Source organism: Lotus japonicus, chromosome 3 (genome assembly GCF_012489685.1).
Source record: "Lotus japonicus ecotype B-129 chromosome 3, LjGifu_v1.2".
NCBI lineage: Eukaryota > Viridiplantae > Streptophyta > Magnoliopsida > Fabales > Fabaceae > Lotus > Lotus japonicus.
This window is the reverse complement of record NC_080043.1, coordinates 65,948,062-65,949,679: the sequence shown is the minus strand read 5'-3', so window position 1 is coordinate 65,949,679 and position 1,618 is coordinate 65,948,062.

Here is a 1,618-nt window from a genome sequence, read left to right as displayed (position 1 = left end):
CCATTTTTTGGAGTTTTTGAAGTAAAGCTTCAACCTTTAGGCTGAAAACTATCGCCTTAGCTTAGGGCTAGTAGGATTAGTTGTCATAAACGTCGTTGGTGACGTCCCTGCCAAATTTTATTTTTGGGATTTCAGTTTTGAAAATCCTAAGTTAAAAATCATGACCAAAATACCCCTGCGACAGTTTTTGATCCGATAATTTTTCCGAGTTCAGAATACCCTTAGTTACGGCTAATGATAGCATAGGAACCAAGTTTGATCGAAGAAAAATCGAGTCTCCTAATTGTGAAAAGTGGCCGAACCTATTAGGGGGGGGGGAGGAGGAAAATTTCCTTTTCCGAAAACTTGTCTTTCGCGCTAGATTATCGTACCTTAGAGTATAGATTACTTCGAGTAACCTTAGTAAGTATTGATAGCTTAGTTTCCGATAGATTCTGATAGTATTTCTGTGGTTTTGCTCGAAAGGTGATTTTGAGGAATTCCCAGAGGAGCAAGCCTTTGATTGTGAACAAGTGTTAGGAGATCGTCCTGGAGAATCTACAGGTGAGGGCTACTCACTGAATCTCTAGTTAATGCTTAGGGTCGATGCTTTCGACATTGTTTACTGTTTATGCAATTGTTTGTGCTTGATTGGAAAAACGTTTTCTGAGGCTTCGGCTGACAATGTAGATGATGCATCTACTGAATGCTTTTGAGATTGAATCTTCATGCTAAGTGCTAATTGGGTAATTTAGGATGTGTGGTGCATGCCTTATATGCTAAGTGCTATGTGGTTATTGTTTAATATATTGATATATGACATGTTGATTGGTTGTGCTGAGTTATTTATACTTATGCAATGAGATCTGAGATTCTGAATGGTGAGAATAGCGGGCAGGTCATGCCGATTTTATTTTGAGAGTTTTGAGAAAGTTTGATAGGACGAATGAGATTCGGGCCTTGTTATGATGTTTGTGGATCGAGACATTCTCTGGAGTCATTTGGGGATTAGGAGATCCCGAGAACTTATAGGATTTGCGATAAGACTAAAAAGGATATTATTTTGAAAAGAAAACTCATAAGACATTAAACAACCTCTAAATCTTTAAATAAAGATAATAAACTCGAAAGGAAGCTTTGGATGCAAATCTTAGTTTTTGGAAAACGAGAAGTGTCGTCGGATCCAAGTGTTGAGAAAGTTGATAAGTGTTGAGTATGTTGATACTCTTGTGCTGTTGGAGCAGCTATGTGTTGTTGGGCTATCCTGGGGATAAGTCCGGGAAACCGTTAGTTTCCGAGAGTGTGATACTCTGTGCTCGTTGAGCAGTTGTAACCATCAGATTGAGATGATTCGGATGATTTGGAGATCATCGTGGGTTATGTGTTGTTGTGAAGAATGTGTCTTTTGTCGCAGAATCGACTTTACCTTAGGGTAAGCTTTTAGAGACTTTAATTTACCTAGAACACGTGGCGACGTGTCGAGTGAGATTCGGAGACGTTGTTTGACTAATCATCCTGCATTCATGCAACATTAATGAGGTATTAACACAGGACGTACTCTGGACCTCGTCGGATTCCAAAATGGTCATAAGACCCGGATTTCCGTGTAAGAGCGTCTGTAGACGTCTCTTGTAGCAGA